Source organism: Ambystoma mexicanum, chromosome 2p (assembly GCF_040938575.1).
Source record: "Ambystoma mexicanum isolate Mex_15411 chromosome 2p, UKY_AmexF1_1, whole genome shotgun sequence".
NCBI lineage: Eukaryota > Metazoa > Chordata > Amphibia > Caudata > Ambystomatidae > Ambystoma > Ambystoma mexicanum.
The window spans coordinates 126,466,387-126,487,725 of record NC_090923.1 but is presented as its reverse complement, the minus strand read 5'-3'; the positions used below and the strand labels follow the sequence as shown (position 1 = coordinate 126,487,725).

Here is a 21,339-nt window from a genome sequence, read left to right as displayed (position 1 = left end):
GGCCACCTGAGAGGAAGACCCAAGGGGAGTAGACAGGTGGATGCACAGCATATACCGAGGGAGCTCACCCCTCACAATGGATTCTTAAGTCGTTATAGGCTGTTCCATGTCCAGGCCAGCCGCGGCTGTTAATTCTGACAAAGGAATGTCAGTCAGGTACTGGGAAATCACATCCTCTGTCAGAGTGTCATAGTTAAGAGTATAATACAGAATAACACTAAAAAAAACTTGTCATTAATGTCGCCCTCACGTTCCGGCATCGCACCATCCCACCCATGTATACTCACAATAACCAGTCGAAAACTCTCCCCCCTAGACAGTCTAGCCAGCAGCCTGCCAGATTAATCACCCTCCCCATATCTCCTGGCTCTCACTGAAGTAGCAACATGTAGGATTACTCTATCGGCCAGGGTCTGAAACCTCAACAGCACCTCCTGCATCTGCCACAATGTAGACCCTCTCTGTGTCCCCCCATGCATGTTTTCCAGTTCCCTTAGCTGGCTCTCAACCTCAGCTCCCATGTAATAGTCCTAAGTGCTCCCCGGGATGTGGACATGAGCACCCCCCTCATTCACACCTTGAATATTTTCCATAGTGTAGAATGTAGCTGGAGGGCCCTCGTTTAAGGCAAGAATTTGACAATATCTGTGTGTAATGCTTCAAAAATATTTGAGTCTTGTAACATTGCTAGTGCCATTCTCCAAAGAGGGTGTGGTATGGGGCAATCCACAAGCACCAACAACAAAATCAATGGGGAATGATCAGACAGTGTTCAATGGTAAATGCTGCAGTCATGAACCATAGATAACAGCTAAGGAGTTAATAACCAACAATCTATACGTGATCCGGAGTCATGAACAGAGTAGTAGGCGTATATGACTTGCTGGAAGCTCTTAAGGAGATTCCCGAAGCTGCATAGTGGCAACAGCGCTGGTGCTTTATTGGGCCAATTTGTTTCCGTACCATTTTTAGTCCTTTTCTCAATCTGCTTGCTTTTAATTTATTTCCTTGTAAGTGTGCCACTAGGTGGGGTTACATGGCCCCTTCCACTTCTTTTCACTTCTTGCATGAACCTGCTGGAATCTCGCACAGTGCATGCTCTCCCAGCCTCACCCCTCCCGCTCTATCTTGTGTAAGGGGGTTGAAGAAGGAAGCTGGCACAAAGGCAGCATGGTTTTGGTTATAGACTTATTTCTTCAGTAAAAGACTTCACTATCCCTAGCTCTAAGATAGAGAGAAAAAAAAAGAAAGTGTAAACTAACAGAAAATTCCTTCTTCAGGAGAATGGCTCCCATCTCTGGCTTTTTAGTCCAATTGTTTTTTTCTCTTAACAGAAAATGCCTGGGGGAATGCCTCCCTTCTCCAGGCTTATGGGATTCCCCTCAGTCTTTAAATGTCCCATCCCTCTCCTGATGTACACTTATGCAGCTCCCAATAGAACTAGGGGGAATGATGCCCTTCCCCTGGTGTTTCCAGTACAAGTCTTAGCCCACTCAGTTCACTACAAGGTCAGGGGGAATGACTCCCTTCCACTTACATCTTTAACACTAGTATTGGGCCTGCACCAGGAGAATGACTCCCTTCCTTCTCCTGGTATGTATTGTTTGGTTCAATTCACAATATGGCCAGGGAGGGTTGACTCCGTTCCCCTGGCATCTTTATCACAGCTCTTTGCGCTATACCAAGCAAATGACTCCCTTCTCCTGGTATGGTTTGATAACGTTTTTTCTCAGTTCTGGGGTTCAGAACCCTTCTCGGGAGACCAGTGGTTTCTTCACTACCACTGTGCCGAGGATGATTTCCTCTGATGCTTTCCTTTTCGCACTTGGGGTCCCAGACCCTTCTCTGGTGGTCTGTGGTTTCCTTGCTATCACTGCGCCGAGCAAGATTACCTCTGATGCTTTTCTTCTTACACGGGGGGTCCCAGAACCTTCTCTTGTTATGCCCTATTAACGTCATTGCTAATACTGGGCCACGAAAAAAGTCACCCCTTATACTCTGTGTCAAACCCTGGGTTCCCTCTGGTTTTCATGTACTTCCTCTTACCTTTCACTGGGCTTTGGTACCTTGCTGGAACTTCCTGGGACTGGGGCACACTTTTCCGTGTCTGTTGGCTTCTCTCGTCTGCACTTGTGGCATCACAGCATCTCCCCAGCTTTGGGATGCAGTCTGCCTTCAATTGGTGAGCAAAGAACTTCCTTCGCTTCCTCTTGCTGCTCTCCCCTTCTCTACAGCTTTCGGTCGGTGTTTGAAGCTCCCGCGCTAGAGACTTTGGTTGCTGGCTGCTTACCCCAACCAGACTGGATACCGCAGTTCCTGCCCGCAGTGTGCTTCTCATTATGGCTGCGTCCAGATCCGTGGCCGATATTCTCCAATCTAACAGTTATTCGTTCATTTTTATACTTTGGAACCAGTTCCTTCCATACGGAAGGCACAAGTCCTTCTTCATTTTTTCTTCGTGATTGATCCTCATGCCTCCGTGGGGCCAACTCGTACCAGTGTTTTCACATTTCAAGATCTTTATGTCTCCTGTGTACTTCCTCGTCCCAGTACTTTTGGTCTTAGTCCCTATGATATATCAATACATAGGCTTGTTCTCAATGTAGTGGCTATGGACAGGGAGGGCTAAGGCATGTTGGGGAGTGGCAACATTCATTGAGCTGTACCCCAGGTAATCATACTCATCCCCAGAGATCCCCATGAGGTCCTCCTGCATTAGACCACCCCTACGGGGACTATTGGGTAGCAGCTGCACCTCCCTAGCTGCAAGGTAAAGGGCTCCCAATTGGGGAGAAGTGACAGCACCATGTGAGTCATCACACTTGTCACTGCTGTTATGCACATTATCTTTGCAATCCTATTCTCCATTCCAAAATGGCTGATCAGTCCTGCTTAGGCGGATGCCAGACTGCCAGTCACACATGTGATTTTCTGAAATGCCTTGCGGAGGCGGTCAGCCACCAAAATGATTTTGTTTTATTTTTCTCAAAGAGAGCAAATGCTAAATTCTGGCAGGCAAGAACATGGCCCAAAATAAATGTTATCTCTCTGAGGAGGCGGATTCACTAGAACCTACTCAGTTCTCCCCAGGGTGAATTGAAGGGTGGCCTAGTGCATTGGCATCTATGGCGATCACACAAAAACAAGGGATCAAAACAAAGGCCTTGATCCCGTGGTGAATGGCTTTCCTCCAAGGCTTCACACACTTGACTAGCTGTGAGAAAAATCTATGAAGTCTTGCTGCCAACACGTCCTTGGGCGCTAGATGTTTTTTCTTGGCCCTCTACTTTTTTGGTGGTGCCAATGTGACTTGGGTATTTGTTGAGAGCTCTTCTCACTGATTCTCAGGCCTGGAGTGATGCTCCCTTGTTGGGCCTGTGCTGGAGTGCCGGATTGCTGGGTCTGAACTGACCTCCAATAAAAGCTCAGGGTCATAGACAGGCAGGAGGCCACCCTGAAATGTCCCCTGGTTTTCTTCTAAGCCTCTTGCCACCATCCTTTACCCAGGTTCCCACTCTCTGCCGCAGTACACACACCTCCTTGAAGACCTGCTATAAACTCATACCTAGGCGGGCCCTCGTCTATCCTCCTCGTCACCCTCCTCTCTATCCACTGGATTGCCCATGCACCTCAACTACGCTCCACCAGGTGTTCATTCCTCCTCTCCTTCATGGTTCATTCTCGATTCTAACATCATGACTCCCCTAGAGCTTATATTGCCCGTTGCTCTACTCTCACATGCCTCCCCTATTTGCTTCAGGGTGTTCCTGCTCTCTTTTGAAACGTGCACCATTACCTCGTGCCAACTATTGGTATTGCTCCTGTCCTCTCGCCCACCTTGCGCCAACGCCTGATTTACCTCCTCTCTATCCCTCTCTTCTACTCACCCTCATCTACACTCACATCTTGTCTCCTGGCCTCCTGTTCTCATTCCATCTTCTCCCTCCTCAAGCCTTCTACAAAATAAATCTCCATACACCCACATTGTTCTGCTTCAGCACGCCCCTTTTATAACCCATAGTTGGCAGTCAAACACGGTAGAGGTGGAAACTTTGGTAAGGGGATGTTGGACATGCTCAACAGACTTTTGCCCTCATTCTGCTCTTGTGTGCGTGGCTCATGTGGGTTGATTGTAATGTGAGGCGGACAACCTTTAAAGGTTTTCTCAACAAATGCCATTTTATTTGCAAATTAGGTTAGATGAACCCCCACTAGGCCTACTCTGATGAGGATTTCCCTGCCTACAAGAAACTTAGGGAATCACTCTAATAAAGGATATCTGTCCCTCACACTTGTTCATATAGAAAATAAATAAGGAATTATATAACTCTCAACAAAAAATTATGATTGAATTTGAACTGTAACCATAGCCTTATTCTGAATTCCCTTTCACCAAGTTGAAACATGGTCTTTGTTTCACAGTTCAGAAATAGAAAACAAGGAAATCCCGATTTACAATCATGTTCAACCAGAGTCTGTTTCCGCTTCAGTTTGTCTACATAAAGCTCCAAAGTCAGTTTGATATAGTTCCACTTTGTCAATAAAAGTTTCAACTCCTCTGGGTTTAACTTCACTTTATCAAAAAAGAATGTTAGCTCTTTCATTCCTTGAACAATCCTTCAATGGATAAATAGTCACAATAATGATCGTGGTCAGGATGACTTGCCATAGCCTCTTTAGTAGTTCATAACTTATCAACAGATCTCAACTTGGTATACATTTTACAGCTCCAACTGGTTAATTAGCAAATCCCATTCACTTTGGTATACCTTTAGTATCACAACCAACACAGACTGTATCTCAGTCAAGATGATTTGCCACAATTATATTCAGCCTCATATTCAACATAGATTGTATTGGTCAACACCCCTTTTAAGCCCTTATTCAGGTTCCACCTGGTGTGCTCCCACGCCAGAGCCACTTCTTTAATAGCTTGCAATTCAAGTTAACTCCTCTGCCCGAAGAGCAATTCACAACCATTTCTGCTTTTGCGGTTGCACATCATCTGATGAATGTTTTACCACAACTTCAAATTGTTCAACAAATTGTACCTTCAAAACTTTCAACAACTCTTAACGGAATACAAGACTTATGTTAGTGATTTTTAACGCCTTTTCTACAATAATGCTCCTCGCCCTCTGAATCTCTCTCTCAAAAGGGCAGCTGTTGTGACACACCTGTTGCCCACTGACATGAAGGGTTTTGTACTTCCCTTTCCTTGGCTTGCATTTAATGAGTTTAAACCAACTTTCATCACCGGTATGAGCTACATTTGCCACTGCCTAAAAATCTTTCAATGGCCTTTTTTGCAATTGGCAATATTGGTTATTTGGTAATTACCTTGTTTTAGCTCTCTTTTGGCTAATGCTTGTTCCCTTTTTGGCATATTGCCCTGTATAGTGTTGGGGTTTCCATAAACTCACATTTATAATATCAGTCTGTTGGCTTTTGTCTGATGTGGTTTTACTTCTTTTTAGAATGTTGGTATTCCAAAATACTTTGTAAGGCTTTTTTGCTTGCACGCGAGGACAGCTTTCGCTTAGCTTTGATAGCGCATGTTTCAAAAGTGCTCTTCCAGTCTCTTTCAACCACAAGTGAGCGTTTCTCACTCGCTGAACACTTTCCTCGCATACGTGGAAGGAGAGCTCTGGGGTCACACACAGGCTGTGAACACAAGGGGTAAGGCAAGCTCTCCTCATCCTCTCACTGCTTGCAGGATTCTTCTTAGTTTTGCTTCTCACATTGCGGTAAACCTCTCTTTTGAGTTCGCCGTGGCTTATGCCATTGGGAAATGGGGCCTTCACTGCTCCGGAGGTTGTTTGGTTCACGCCAGCCACCTGTGGCGGCCTCCGGGAAGGAAAAACCTCCCTTGTCTTTGTTTCCTGCTGCGCAGCCTCTGCAGACTTGATCGCCAGAGGGCAAGCTCCCCTTTCAAACACTTCCTGCTGCAGGACCCCTGCAATTCTGGATTTGAGAGCACAGACCCTCTCAAGACTGACAGCCGCTTTCTGAAACGCAATGGACCATCGTCTTCTTTCTCCTCTCACAGTTTGCACTGTCTGCAAGCACTTCTGCTTTCTGCAACTGCTGCCACTCCTGCTATTGCTCTACCTGGCCTGCACCAGAGGGGGATTTTTAAGCCTCTCAGCCTCTCTCAGGTGTGGATCATTTACATTAATGAGCTGACCACTCCTATAGTACTGCGCCTCTTCAGTCATCTTCCTCGTCCCAGTACTTAGATGACTATGGGACTTGAAGTCCCTAATAATAGAATTAGGTTTTCTTACCAGATTTTCACTTTGAGCTTTCAATTTGTTCTTAATACATGTTTTATAGGAATAGCTTGAAGACTGGTTGTCAAACCAGATTGAAAAGGAAAAAGCAACTCTTTTAGGTTGTTATTCTCCATGAATTCCCTTTCACTGTACCTTTGAATGTAACAGAGATCTTGAGTTCTACACGTCTCTGGGTTTTTAAGAGGTAATTTATTTCCTTTAAGGTCTAGGGTTTCATGAGTGGTTGTACCCCTGGCTGCATATGGATTCTGTGACACAGCAGGATGGTTTTTGCAACAGGCATTTTATATAGGTATATGGCATTACATTGTCACCCTCTCTAGAGGAGGGTAAATACTGGGTCTCATCCCATGGAATCCTCTCACTTCCCCGAGCCGTTTTTCCTCCAATGTGATTCCTCTGTAGACCACCAACCCCAAGTTCAGGATCAGGAAGCGTCTGCCTTTCCCTGGCCACCTAGGAGGAGACATTAGGCAGGGTTTTAATGAAGGATCCATAGGATTCATCACACTCAGCAGACGTCCATGTTGCCGATCTGCAAACCAAGGTCTCAAATACAGGTCACCATTTTGCTTTCCCCAGTTCTAACCCTGCAGAGCAATTTGATCACAATGACTCTCCATGGGATTACCACTTCACCCATCTTTACAAATTCTGAGCTGCAGGGAGGTGAGAGGGTGAGCAAGGTCCTGTCTTCACTTGCCATTTCCAACAACATGGTTTGTGTCTAACTGCATCTTCTTGCGTGGTGGTGTGTACATGTTTGGGGAGCGCAAATGCTGCTGGGTTTAAGGAATATTATCCTCTGGTGGGATTTGGAGAACGGCCAGATTCTCTATGGGACAAACCTGGGTACCATTTAAATTTGCCGATCCCAGGCCCCCTGTTCATAGCATAGTATGAGTAGCCAAAGAATCCACACAAGCCTACCCAGCCAAGCATAATACAGCTTATGGAGTCACCCGACCCCTTTGGTGATCCCACTATCCATCTCAATGGTCAAGTAAGGGACTTTGTCACAAGGCACACACAGCAGGCATAACTGAGGCAAGCCTCTATGTGCCTGTTCATGTACCATTTGGGCAGAGAGCAGAGTGCTGCTTCTAAGACTAATTATTACTCTACAAGAAAAAGTATACTCCACACAGCATCTGTGGATCTTTGTAACCAATAAAGGACCACTAACAGTTACACAGAGAGACTTTGGGCCTCATTATGAGTATGGCAGTGCGGGATAAAAGGCGGTAATGCAGTGGTAGCTTTTACCACTGCATTATCGCCACATTACTACACCAACGTACTACAATGTTGGTGGTAAGGTGGAGGATTTAAAACTGTAAAATTGGCAGAACTACCGCCAACAGTAATTCTGTTGAAACCTCCATGGAGTGCAATGGACTCCAAAAAATGTGGGCTTACACCACCTACCACCACAGTAATTCCGTTTGCCAGTATTTTGGTAAATTTACCAGCGAAATACCGCCAAACTTGTAATAAGGCCAATTAAAAGGTGAGATCTTAATAGCTACTTATAGCCTTACGTTACTTAGTATGTTAAACTTTCAACAGCTATCTACTAAATGTGCAATAATTGCCAAAACAAAGGTCTGAATTGTTATGTTAAAGTAAAGTATATTTATACTGCACCCATCACAACAGAAGTGGTCTAACGTGGCCAGACCTTATCCAATAGGTGGCATATTGTGACCTTGCCCGGGCATCTCAAGACTTTAGCGTGTGGGTAAGAAGACAGGGTGAGAGGAGTTTTGAAGATAAAGGGGTTGGTTAAAAGACAAACGTTGTTAACGGTGGTGATGGTAAGGGAGTATGTTTTTAGTAGTAGGGATGCATGCATGTTTCTTAACTGTGATTAATTATAGAGTTTACAACTCGTATTAGAGACAAGCTTCAACATGATGGCAACATCTAGATCTGCATGGTAGTAGATGTTTAAAATGTGTGGTTACATGATGGGCCTGAGATGTGCTCAAGCTGGCCCGTGTAGTGTTGAGGCTTTCCCCAGCTTAGTTTGAGAGAAACCATTTATATACTCAGAGAAAGTACTAGGTTCACCAACCAGGTGAGCAGATGTGTCCGCACAAAGATTTGGGCATGTATAGAAGAATGCATGTGGGACAACATGGAGGTTGGGGGAACAGTAAAGGAAAAGGAGACATGCTGGATTTGAGTTCTGTTCGCGTAGGTTCTCAAAGCAATGACATGACTGGAATACATTGTGAGTTTAATGTGCATGAAATAAATAAAATGCTAGTAATATCCTAATAGAATAGGATTGCAATAAGGAAGGAAAGTATGTCTGGAGTTTCAAGTGGTAAGGAGATTGACCTTGAGATCTACTTGTATTTTGTATTTTATTGGGATTTATAAAAAGCTTTTACCAAAGCCCTGGACAAAATTACAGAGACTCAGTACAGATATTTTGCAACCATGGTAAAAACAAAGAAAGAAGAAAGAGCAGACAGTTTAAGGATCAGTAAGGGAGGAAAGGAGATGAGTTTTTAAGCAAGTACGATAGATATGGTAAGAAGGGAAAGAGCAGATGAACAGAGGAAGGGAGTTCCAATATTTGGGACAATGTGTCAGAAAGAACAGAAAAGGGAAGAAGCACAAGCAGGATTTGCGACAGAGAGAAGAAATAAATTAAGAGCAAAAGGTGCGAGATGGGGAGTGGAAAGAGAGAGGCAGGAAAAAAGATAAAGGGGGGGTCAAAGAATAGAGACAGTTATAAACGATGCAAAGAAAATGGAAGGAAATACTAGAATCAAAGGGGATGAGAGAAAGAAATAAGGGAGAGGATGAGATAGAGGAGTGAGGAGATAGAATGAAAAGGAGACACACATTCTGAGTTATAAGAGGATGTCGTCTAGTCTATGCTGGCTCACATCATGATAATTGTCCCTAACAGTGTTAGAGCATTGGTGCTTTTGGATTCATGCACTTTTGACAGTCAATTGCAGCATTGTCTTTGGCCGCCTACTGAGATTTGGCATTACAAACATGAACGTGCAGAGCTGAGGCAATTCCTACCCGATCGCACCGAGCTGTGAAGTGCCAGGTCACCAATACTATTTGGTGGTACTTTTAAGCTCTCGTTAAACTCATGCATTCTTTTTGGCATGACATTTTATCCCTGTGCTGATGGCACAAAGCTGCTGATCAGACTAGACCATCATGGACCTAATCCCAAGTTTGATGAACTCTTCTGTAGAAATACTGTCAAACTCTTATTCCGTTACTGACATTAGGTCTGGCAAATTTACAAACAGATTACAAATGAGGAGACAGTGGTATTAGCCCCCATTCATGGATTTCATAGCACTCCGTGGGGGTGTGTGGAGCCATTACCGTGGGTGGCAATTCAGCCCGCGGCAATTCCTTCATTTTTTCTCAGTAAAGTGGAGGAGAACCTCCCGCCACAACACAGTGTCTCTCCACTGAGTCCTTAATATGCACGGCAACATGTGGCTCACTTTGTACAAAGCGGAAATACATTCAGACACAGCTGAAATACATTCAGACACGGCCAAAGATGGCTTTCACATACGTGCACTCAGCCACCTCTGCAAGATACAGGTCAGGCCATGTCACCTTTTTTGACACACAAATGCTTTTCGGATAATGCCGCGGATAAAGTCTGTCCAGCCTTCCCATAATCAGGCTGTAATCAAGAGTAGGCTGTAATCCACTTATAAAAAGCTCCCTGTAATTTCCTGATTATAGACGAGGCCGATGACACAACTAGATGCAATCAGCTAACGACTTCAGGCTGAGGAAATATAATTATTTAACTTCATGTCAATGTTTTCTTTCAAACGGTAATTGAAAAAGAAAAGGTTGAGCATATTGTAAAAGGTCCCTGAAAAATGGCACAGGTGACAGGAAAAGTGGTAAGGAAAGAAAGCACGCGTGGCAACAAAGGAGCACACATGACAGCAAAGGACCCAGTTGACAACAACCACAGATGCCCATAAGAGGTCCAAAGATGACATTCAATCGACACACAGTGAAGACTGCCAAGAGGTACATGCCCATGAGAGGAGTGGGTTAAAGGGACCATGGCATAGCACTATGCCTGGAACCAAAATATCGAACCAGCAGATTGCAGGCAGCACATGTAGACGTGCTAGGAAGGATAAACAAGAGTTCATGATACGGAAAAAGGAACAAATTACTTAACTGTTACGGTTGTTATCCAGCATGGGTCTGGCATGGATTCACATGCTAATGAATATTCCCTGTCGTCAGGCCGCAAATCCTTGGTAAAAAGAAAGCAGTCTTGCTTTAAAGCTTGAAAGCTGCCTTTCTCCAATTAAACAATCACTGATGTCTGGGTCATATTGCACCCATCCAATGACAACCATCTCCCTAAACCCCAAGCCCGGTGGCCATCTTCACATTTGAAAAGCACGTAAGGTGACAGACAGTATGTACCAAGAAGAGCCACACCGGGGACAGAGAGAGGGTTCGCATGTGAATCCATGACAGACCTATGCTGGAGAACAATTGTTATAGGTAAGTAACTTGTTCCTTTCTCCAGTATGGGATCTGGCATGGATTCACACGCTCATGAATACGAATACAAAGCAGTACATAACAACCACTGGAGGTAGCAAGGCTCAACAGAAGTACAACCACTTACCCTTGGAACAGACTCACCTCTAAAAGGATGCGCAGCACAGCCTGGCCAACTCTGGACTCCTCCCTGGAATCCCTGTCGACACAGTAGAATTTCGTGAAGGTGTCCATGGACCACCATGTAGTAGCCTTGCAAATGACCAGCAGCGGAACACCAGAGTTTAATGCTGTAGTTGCTACAATGGCTCGGCCACCTTCCCTTCTGTGTTGTACAGAGGAACACTCATCAATATCAGACAGGGACTGGCCTTCTGGATCAGTTGGGCTAGTCCTGGTTAAGTCTAACTGACTGCTGTCACCCTGTTCTGGATAGATGGCATGCATCAGGCTGGTTCCCATTTGTACATGAGTGGTTGTAAATGACTGGCCTTAGGTCACTGCTGGGAGGGGTGTCTCCCCTTGATCAGTGGGCCGTGTCCCATATCCTGATTGGTCAGGGTGCCTCAGAGCCTGTTTATAATTTTAATTTCCTTTTTGAGACTCTCACACCTGTGTCTCTCTTTCCTTATTTCCAGTTGGTAGCCAGAGAGCTGGCTTTCTAAATCTGACACTAAAGCCTGATTAATGTCAAGCACCCTTCTCTGAGCTACCAACCAATCTTTCATTTGCTGCACCTCATGCTGAAGTTATTCATTCTCCCTCTGTGAGCCTTGTATGTGGCATGCTCCTTCAGGAGACTAATCCCTTTCTCTTGCTCACCCCGGAAATTCACTGCCTCTAATAGTTCACGTTCTATTTGGACCACATGCTCTACTAACTCATTACCTTCTTCTCTAACATGGTCAGTTCATGAGAACCTGACTGTTCCTTTTCTGCATCCACTTTCAACCTGAATGCATCTTAGTCCCAGTTGTACATTTCGTTGTTTCAGAATATTTACATTCTGTCACATTTCATCAAACTCCTTTTGTGAGTTCATCGCCTTTAATGATGAACTGACTATTTTCCTTTTTGAATGTCTTAATCTGTTATTTGAGGTCACAATGTCATCTAACAACCCTCTATTATGACCAGTCCGGTCATTCAATTGGGAATGCAGGCGACTTACAGTGTCTGCACCCTCGGTACATGCATTACCCAGTGCAGCGAACTATCTCTCTATCTCTGCACTGGTTTGCTGTTGTGTTTTCAGCTCATTCTGTAGTTGCTCAATGAGTCTTTCTTGTTGTAAAACAAAGCTTTGGCTCTGCTGCACTTTATCTCCAATCTGTGCAAGTTCTTTCTGAGGTTGCTTTCAGGCCTCAGTCTGCTTCATCACATCAGCCTCACTCTTTTGCACTCGTTCTTTCACTAACTGCAAGTGAAAGTATAAATAAGCTGTGAGCTGAGACTATGGAGTGGGCTCTCGGCCAGCCTGGAAGAGGTCTGTTAGTCAGACTATGACCGTGCATGATGCAGCCATAGATCCACCTGGATATGGAAGCCTTCGAAAGGGCCTTCCCATGATTCACAGATCCAAAATGTACAAAGAGTTGAGATGTCTTCCAAAAATCCTTTGTGCGTGCCCCATAGAACTTCAAGGCATGGGCAACGTCCAACGCATGCAGCGACCTTTCAGCAGGGACGTTGATGGCTTCAGGAAGAAGACCGGAAGCACCAAGGGTTTGTTGAGATGGAATTCAGAAGGAACCTGTGGCATAAAGGTGGGGTGGGATGGGCCTGTAGCACCACCCTCATAGCATGAAAAGACAAGTATGGGCGCTTGCAGGAAAGAGCCTGAATCTCCCCGACCTGCCTGGTCGAGGAGATGACCACTAGGAAAGCCGTCTTCCATGACAGAAACTTCAGAGGAGCCTGATGCAATGGTTCGTATGGAGGCCCCATGTGTTAAGCAAGAACGACATTGAGCTCCAAAGCTAGGACAGGAGCCTTCACCGGCAGGAAAGTCCTGAAGAGGCCTTTCAGAAATCCATTGACGAGCCTTTGAGATCACAGGGAGTGCCTGCCCAGTGACCGTGTGTACCGGTAAATGGCTGCCATATGCACCTTGATGGAGGCGTGGGCCAAACCCGCCTAGGCTAAAGACAATAGTTACCCAGAGGAGTAATCCTTTGAGCCCTGCACCACACAGTGAAGCGTTTCCCTTTGTATTTTATTGAATCTTATAAAGCATTTTTATCCAAAGCGCTGTACATAGTTAAAAACAGCAGTACAGAATTATTGAAAATAGAGTAGTTGAATATCAAATCAGAAAGCAAACAATCAAGGAAGTTAGTGAGTTTTCAAAGAGACACGAAATAGAGAATAGAAAGTGATAGACCGAACGGATAACGGAAGAAGGTTCCAATGAAGAGAGGCAAGAAGAAGGAAGACCAATAAGCGTAACCAAGCAATAGAAGAGTCGATAAAATATAAGAGAAGAAATTAGCAGTTTAGTCGACTGAAAAGTAAGAGAGGGACGGACTTTGCGAATGTTGTGCAGGTGAAAGCGACAAGAGCGGGATTTAAGGGAAAGAAGGTGGGTAAAAGAAAGATTAGAGTCGAGATAAAGACCAAGATTACGAGCAGTTGGAGAACTAGAAAGAGTTGATGGTGGAAAAGATAGATAGTGGTGGAGAGAATGTGTTGGCAGGGAAAAATAGGATCTCGGTTTTCCCAGCATTGAGAGTGAGAAAGTGCAAAGCCATCCAAGACTTAATGGCTGAGAGACAAGAAGTAAGAGTGTACTGAATTTCAGGCATAAAAGAAGAGAAAGAAAGGAAACGTTGTGTGTCGTCAGCATACAAGTGGTGAGAGATGCCAAAAAGAAGAAATCACAGGAGCAAGTAGAAAGGTATAGATTGAAAAAAGAAACGGATCCAGGACTGAGCATTTGTGGCTGAAACACGATAGCACAGAGGACGCCCTTGCCTGTTGCTGGGAACTTCCTACATTCTAGAGGAATGTGATAATGCCCAAACCCTAGGGCGGCAGGAGCCAAGGTGTTAGGTTCAGCGATGCTGGGTCGTGGTGTAGTATCGTTCTGTCTTCTCTGGAGAGGAGTTCGGGAAGAGGAGGCAGCCGGATGGCAGGTGCTACTGCCATGAGGAGCAGTTCCGAGTACAAGATCTGGCGAGGCCAAGCCGGAGCAATGAGTAGCATCTTGCCGCGACAGCATTTGATTGTGTTGATCACACATAGCAGCAGTGGGATTGAAGGGAAAGCATAGAGAAAGAGGTCCTCCCACATGAACAAGAAAGCATCTCCCAGGCTCCCCGGCTGGGGAAACCTGCTGGCGATTGCCTGGTACTCCGATTTCACTGCCATCGCGAAGAGGTCCATCGGGGGTCGGCCCCACATGCTGAAGGGACGTGACATCTGTGCCTGATGAGAATCCCATTAGTGGCAGGACCGCAGCTCCCTGATTAGGGAGTCCGCAATAGTGTTTTTGATGCCCGCCAGATCAAAACAGATGAGAAACATATCCTGAAAAATGGCCCAGTGCCACAGGGCCTGTGCCTCCAGGGAATGAGTGGGGAGTGGGTCCCGCTCTGCCTTCGGATGTAAAACATAGTGGTGGTGTTGTCTGTAAAGAACCTCACCTCCTGCCCTCACAGAAGAGGTAGTAAACACTTGAGGGCCCAAAACACAGCCTGCAGCTCCAGAACATTAATGTGCAGAGCCCGCTCCTCCAGAAGCCTCTGGTGTGGGACTGTCCGCTGTGTGCCCCCATCCGTCCAGGGAGGCGTCCATGGTGTCCATAGCCTGGCACGGGGGATCCTGAAATGGGGCACTCCCTGCGTAGCGTGCTTGCGTACTCCCCTCCACTGAACGGCTTGCCTGAAGTCAGTCTGACCACTTGCCCGTGATCTGGACTCATCTGGCATCCGGAAACTCCTGCAGAGGTCTCATCTGTAGCCTGTAAAACAAAATCAGGTGAATGAAGGACGACTTCATGCCCATTAGTGACTTGATGGCGCAAACCGCCATGGATTGAGCTATAGATAGGCCCCTTCCCCAAAAGAGCTGCCACGCTCTCTTCCGAGGGAAAAGCCAGAGATGACACTTGTTAAGGCAGGCAACCCAGAAACAGAGCGCTCTTCGATGGCACCAGGCAGGACTTCGGATAGTTGATGGAGAGTCCGAGCACGGTCAGAATGCATATGGTTTCCAGGGTGTGGTGCACAGCCAGGGTCTGAGAGGGGGACCGGATGAGACTGTCTTCCCGTACAGATAGACTTGTATGCCTTTGAGGCACAGGTGTGCTGCCCACTGGGGCTAGGCACATTGTAAATACCCTTGGTGCAGAGTTCAGACCAAAGGGAAGAGCGCTGAACTGATAGCAACGTCCCAGAACCACAAAACACAGGAACCTTCGATGCTTTGGATGTATGGGGATGTGGAAGTAGGCATCCTATAGGTCCAACGTCGCTAGGAAATTCCATCTTTGTCTTGGCAGATCTCACAACCGTCCTCGTCATGGTCACGTAGCAGACAATAGAGGCACGTTGTGTGCCGGTCTTCAACATAGATGGTCCTCAAGCCACAAGTGGAGCACAGCTTGAAAAGACTCTTCTTGCCATCTTCTGATATGGCGAAGTGCGAAGTAGGCCTCAACTAGGACTCAACTGGGCCTTCCAAACTGGAAAAACGAAAAACCGATATTGTAGCGGTCGATCTTCACCGGCAAAGGGTCCCGGGTGCAGGCAGTGACCGGCTGTCAGTGAATGAGAGGGGTATGGACGAAAATCGCACGATCTATCCCTGAAAAACTTACAAACAGGAACAAATTGCTTGAAGAACAACTCGAGATGACCCTCAGCACTGAAGCGTGCATTAAAAATCTGAAGATGGCCACTGGGTGTGGGGCTAAGTGCGACGGTTGTCATTGGATGGGTGCAGTTGATCGGAGAAAGCCAGTTTTCAAGCTTTAAAGCAAGACTGCTTTCTTTTTACCAAGGATTACCGGCCTGACGACAGGGAATATTCATGAACTTGTGAATCCATACCAGACCCCAAGTTGGAGAACATAGCTTTTAATGTTATATGAGAGTTAAAGCAAGAAAGTTTATATAATCTCGATATGGAAGAGTAAACAAAAGAGTACACATTTGATGTAGTCATGAAAACTTTTTTTTATCAAATTTAAGAGATAACTGTTAAATAATCGTTTCATTAATTCTTTAACAATGGAATTCAGAGCAATCAAAATAGAAATCAGAGCAAAACAATACATTAATTTTGAATTAAAAGATTACAGACAAGAAAAGCGTAAGACGTAAGGCAACAATTGTAAACTGCTATCATTCATTAATGTCACAGAAAAAAACACCCAAATCAATCTCTCAATCTATCTACTGCAACTGCATTTCAAGCACTAAAGGCCACTTGACCCCTTATCATGCCCACCTCCTTTCTCATTTTATCTCTTTAAACAGGCCTTGAGATTCAGTCAGTATGCGGATGGTGCTGGGTGCTGGTAATCGCACACAGCACCATTTAAGTACAATATTCCAACTACAGGTAGACAATATAGCCTGTCCCCACCCAGAAACCACTGTCAGACCTATGTCCAATGTTGTCTTTGCTTAAAACAAACATGCACATTGACAAGTGCACTATGTCAGCCCTACAGATAAGCCACATACCAGCCACTTTTACTCCCGAAACAAAGGCAAATATGCTGTGAGGGTGTACTGGCCTAAGCTTTTTTACATTTTAATTTTACAAAATGATGCTGGTAATTCTGTCTCAAAGTGAGGTCTGCTAATCAGACCCCACTTTCATAGTGTGCCATGCTGAAAACTCTGTTGAGACTGTCTACTGATAGCCACATCAGCTGCCCGGTAATTTGGAAATATGGCACTACAGATCAGCATGTGTATTCCTGCACATAGCCCGATGGATCCCAAAGTTCCAACAGCCAGGAACTACTTTCCCTGTGTGCAGCAACACTCTAAATTATTAAGTGTGTGCTCACAGTACCTGGTGGCAGATTATTAGTCAAATAGAAGACAAGTCTAGTTTTGACATAGTGGCCTCTAGGAGTCTACAATTAGACGGCGCAGAACCCTTTGGTGCCATTGTATTGTAAGCTTGGTTTCTGGTGATTCCTTTCGTCAGTGCCTTCTTTGCATTCACTTTCTGGGTCTGAGTTACACCAAAAACAGCCCAATAAAAGTCCTTGTTCTCTCTGAGAAAGACTTTCCACCTTTCGGGAGGATAGACTCTGCCCTAAGAGGGCAGGGAGAGGCCCTGAGTATTAATGACATGCTCCGTCAGCCAGGGGGATGTTGCAGCGGATGGTAATTTACAAGAGACTCTTTGATGCAGGGGCATTGCTAGGGGGGGCTAAGGGGGCTATAGCCCCTGATCTTTTGGTTGTAGCCCCGGATAGAATCTCAGGAGCTACAGCCAAAAGACTAGCTAGCCCCCAATCCCAACAGTTCTGAAATCAGTTTAGCCCCGAGTCTTTTCCAGACCTAGCAACTCCCCTGCTTTGATGCACTGCAGATAGGTGCGATGGTGGAGTTGGGGCAGTCAGGAAACTAGTACCAGAGAAGAGTCACTATATTGGAATCTCCCAGGTCTCCCATACTTTCTGTGCCCCTCTTCCCTTCCTGCAGACAAAGCACTTTGGGACTTGCATCACCAGGGAAAAGACACTGATCATAGCAGCCAGGATTGAACCTTACAGAAGGCTTGTAATTCATCAATCCACTGTGATAGATTGACTATATAAGGATCTGAAACCGCCCCACCCCCAGGTCAATTTGGCCATCGGAAGCACAAGGATTTCTCAAGGACCTCTTTCGGGGTATAGTCTGTCCAAAGCCCTCTGCCATAAAGGTGAGGATACAGGCTCCAAGAAGGGAGAAAGACCCTTCCCCCCACCCGTCCAACAAATCCTACCTGCTTAATAGATTCTATCTTAATAGGTCTCACCTTTGGTGACACCTTTGGCAGGTGCTCTTGGGCAACCTTTCTGGCTTGGAGGAGCAGAACAAGGACTCCCCTTATCCTTGGAGATACTGAACTGGGTTCCCTCTGCAATTATTAAGCAAAAGGAACACCCCCGGGCTCGGTTTCCAAGCTCAATCTTCTCTTATTATGGACTTGACTATGTTCAAGTCATTTGTAACTGGTCTAGGACCCACGGGAGCTACCTTTGCCCCTCTATGCACTTCGAGCTACTATAAATTTCTCTTTAATGCGTCAGACCGCCAATTCTACCCATTGGGAATCCTAAATGGACCTGCTGAGAACAAACCAAAAAGGTATTTTCAGTGGATCCGTCTCCCAGTTTAACTTAAAGCACCCTGGAGAAATGTATGAGTCCGCTCCTTACCCTTCTAAAGACTTCTTCAACGACCTTGAACATTTCTGCTGAAAATATTGCCCGTCTCCCCAGGTCTCAAAACCCAGAGTGCCTCTTTCATCCTAAAGTTGCATGCCCGGTTTCTTCTCTTGTAGGGCGACAGGGGGAGAGGGAGGCGGTTACAGTGAATTTTGATTAGTGTGTTGGCATTGTTTAATTAATCTCTCCTGTTTATGAACCTTACTGGGACATTCTCCTATGTGGTACCCCAGTACTATTATTGCTTGGATGCTTCTTTGATAGCTCACATCACTTCTGTGGAGTACAGCCTGCCCTCAGCCCACATCACCACATAGATGATTAAAGTATACCTTTTAGGCTATGCCTCTTCCACCTTTCTGATCGGTATTCCGGCTGGCTCATTACTAGTGTTGGGCTGAGTAAGAGGTATCCACTACTCATCCCTGTACTCCTGCATAACAGTAGTCATTTCATCACACACACTCTCAGCAAAACAAGTGGAAACAACTGGCACAGAGGATGCAGCACCACGCTTCCAACCACGCATCGCTACATATATGTTCAGACGATTGGTACCAGCAGAGCCATAGCAGAGGAAGGAGATGTCATTATCAGTGCTATTTTTAGAAGAAGTTTTAAGGTAAAATGCATATTTCAATATGCATTAACTACCATATTCAAAGAAACGTGGATAACAAAAAAATGCTTGTTTTAGAGTTCAAATATATTTTTACTTGTCTGAAAATGCCTGCTGATAAAATCCCATACCTCGTCTGGAGACCCGCAAGGTAGTGCTTCAGGGTGTCCAGGGCCACACGAGGCACTGAATGTTGGGTCCCGTGGTCTTACAGGGAGGATTTTGGCAACCAAATTCGCTTATGTGCTGCACCTATTAACACACACCTGGTCACTTGGATCGAACGGGTGCTTGCACACAAGATCTAGTCTTAGAAGATTCTTGACTGTAAGGCCTTTTCCAGTGTCGAATTGCTTGCAGAGAGGCAGATGACCTGAAACAGTCAGCCCTGCATGTGAAGGACCACGTTGGGGGTACCTAAACAGCCAAGGCTGGGTGAGTGAAGAATGAATAACCTTTATCTGAGCTACATACAAAGTGTGTTAGACCGTGAATTTACTTCATAATTTTTATAGGGATTTCTAGCTAACGGAAGGTCTGTATATGTTTTCTTATAGATCGACTTCACCTCAAGAGCACTTAACACTATCAGAGGTTAGTGTCTGCTACACTACATGGGGAATATTCTAAAAGAGATTATTAGAAACATAAACTGTGTGGTGGTAACAATCCTGTTTGTTAGCCACTTTAGGTATACAGATGAACATGTAAAAGTAGTTTGTTCTGGGAAGAAAGACAACTCAAAGCCCAGAGGATGGATTATGTATATCCGAAACACGTTAGCAAATTTAACAATTGATTTTGAGTTAACTGTTTGTGGAATAACATGAGCTTACTTAAATGAAGAGTGTTATATACTTTCTTTTGGCTTTGTTTTATAAAAAAAACTTTTCGGTATCTAATGTTTGATGTAATGTTTCTTTAACATTTAGCAAAATTTAGCAAAATCTCCACGAACTCTGGACAGGCAGCAGCTCAGCCCAACAGCCTTGACACTTCTGGGGCACTTCCGGATGCGTACGTGCGATGCGCGAGCACCGGAGTACCTATAGTGGAAGTGCGAGAGCGAGGCTGGTTGGGGGTGTGTCTGTGGGCGTGCCAGCAAAAGACATTTCTGTCAAAATAAGCAGTCCGTGTAGCAGCACAATGAAAACTTCCTCTTGGTGACTCCCTTCGCAGATGGAAGCAAAATCTCCACGAACTCGGGACAGGCAGCAGCTCAGCCCAACAGCCTTGACACTTCTGAGGCACTTACGGATGCGCGCTCTGTGCTCCATCTATTACTACGAGCCATACTCACCTTCCCCATTTTTCTTTTTTTTCCTTTCCCCTGCAATTTCTTCTGCTGCCACGCCCACAGACACATCCCAACCAGCCTCGCTCTCGCACTTCCACTATAGGAACTCCGGTGCTCGCGCATACGGAAGTGCCTCAGAAGTGTCAAGGCTGTTGGGCTGTTAGGCGGTTGGGCGTGGGTGCAAGCCTAAGGTACTTTTCCATTTCCCTTTCTATTTTCCTGTGCAATTAAGCTTTGGAATATCTTTCTACTACTTTTGTCTTTCTTTTTGCTCTCAAAGAGGTTTTTTTTTTTTGTATTTCTATGTTTACATAGTTTCATTTTTTTTTGCCTGTCTATAATTGATTTGTGGGCGGCGGTGAACTTCGCCTATATACAGAATTACTGTGTGCTGTGGGTTTCTGCTCTCATTTAGTAAGTAAAGAACTGTTTTGGTGAATAACTTATACACACAGCAGTGCGACATACAAATTATGGTAGGGCTGCTTCGCAGTGGCAAAATTGGCATATCTTCTACTGTTGCAAAGCAAATATATACATTGCCTATCGCTACTGCCGGCGACAGCTCTGACATCTGCAGGGGAGGGCACATTAAGGGCTCGCCCTTACTCTTACAGCCATCCAATATGGATACTGGAAATGCAATGCAGTTTCCGCTGGCCAACGGTAATGAACAAACCCTTGGCCAGGTACTGAGCTCACCACTTAAAAACGATGCCACGGGCAGTGATGATGCAATAATTAAGTTTGACCGGCCGAATAACCTGGCCCAAAAAAGCCTCTTAAGTATTTAAGATGACATGGCCCCCTTACCAATCAAGAGCATTGAAGCAAACTTTATCCCTAGACCTCGCGCGGACACCTCTCTCATGGCTCCTGCTGTTGTGGCCGAGCTGGATAGGAGGGTGCGCCTCTCTAGGGGTCCTTCCACCCTTGCACGGGCAAGAGAGGGTGGGGTTGGCAAAGTACATCTTCATGAAGCTGGAAATTTTGGGCCCCTCTCATATCCTAATGAAGAAGGCTGTCCAATGAAATCTTTATCTAATATATTGGGCGAAGAACAGGCCCATATCGGAGGCATGGGAGAGAGTCCATCGGCCACTAATCCCCGAAAATGTTCTAGTCCAACTTCCTTCACTCAGCCACCTATTCAGGATCATGAAGCCTCACACATTATTCCCTCTTTTGATGGGCT

At 45.5% G+C, this 21,339-nt stretch overlaps 1 protein-coding gene and 1 long non-coding RNA gene across 4 annotated transcripts in view; one reads left to right on the top strand and one right to left on the bottom strand.

Annotated features, from left to right (window-relative positions):
- Window positions 1-21,339, bottom strand: part of CHCHD6 (coiled-coil-helix-coiled-coil-helix domain containing 6) — a 3,402,742-nt gene that overhangs the window by 29,354 nt on the left and 3,352,049 nt on the right. The gene's annotated exons all lie outside the window — the stretch shown is intronic.
- Window positions 20,259-21,339, top strand: part of LOC138566286 (uncharacterized) — a 428,118-nt gene continuing 427,037 nt past the window's right edge. Inside the window, exon 1 of the long non-coding RNA XR_011301889.1 lies at window positions 20,259-20,335. This is a non-coding gene — a long non-coding RNA (uncharacterized lncRNA). The remainder of the gene's footprint in view (window positions 20,336-21,339) is intronic.